Source organism: Cuculus canorus, chromosome 1 (genome assembly GCF_017976375.1).
Source record: "Cuculus canorus isolate bCucCan1 chromosome 1, bCucCan1.pri, whole genome shotgun sequence".
In the NCBI taxonomy this organism is placed as follows: Eukaryota; Metazoa; Chordata; class Aves; order Cuculiformes; family Cuculidae; genus Cuculus; species Cuculus canorus.
This window is the reverse complement of record NC_071401.1, coordinates 76,539,852-76,540,686: the sequence shown is the minus strand read 5'-3', so window position 1 is coordinate 76,540,686 and position 835 is coordinate 76,539,852.

The following is an 835-nucleotide window of genomic DNA, read 5'->3' as shown; positions in this document are numbered from 1 at the left end:
TAACTACAGCTCAGGTAAACATCCCAGGTTCACTTTGCGGTCATTAGGGAAAAAGATGTTCTTCTAAGTGCAATTAATCATCTTGTAAAATCTCAAATAAGCTAAATGAATCACACCCTAGAGTTTTTCTCTGTTGACTGTAAATGAAGCTTACTACAGTTCAGTAATCTCAGGTGCAGACATCTTCATTGTTACTATCTGGAGAGATGGATTTCACTGAAAGGTACTGTAGTTGTGAGGATGCTCTGCTTTTGTTAATGGAAAGGCACAGAGTCAAGGAATGTGTTCTTGTATTTAGACATTATTTGTAGTCAAACCTGATAATCTGTTTAAACACCACATGGGGAAACATGTAAGTGCAGTCCCTAACGTGGTTCCCCAGTCACAGATCTCTGCTGGAAATAGACCAAGTTGATGGAGAAAAAAACAGTACTTCTAAACACCAACTTTTCATACAAGCTCCACAGAAAAGAGCTGGTTGAATCCAGAGAAACCTTCAGTGACAAGGCTATGACTTTTGTTTTGGCCAATAGGTTTGCCTCCCCAAAAGCAAAGAAGGCATTGAAAGAAATAGAGGACAAAAATATCTTTCATTGATATTACTACCTAAATGATTCTTTTTCAGAGCCCCACATCTTCAGGCTGAATCTTAGCAGGTTGAGAGCTACATGGTTAACCAACAATTCAAAACACAATTAAGATTTTCTTTTAATGAGAAATTGTTAATTATTAGAAGAATTACAAAACTAGTACAAAAAGTAAACTATGTGTAACTTCCTTTTCTTAAAGCCTAGGAGATGCAGAAGTTATAGCTTCCGAAGGGCACAAGGTACAG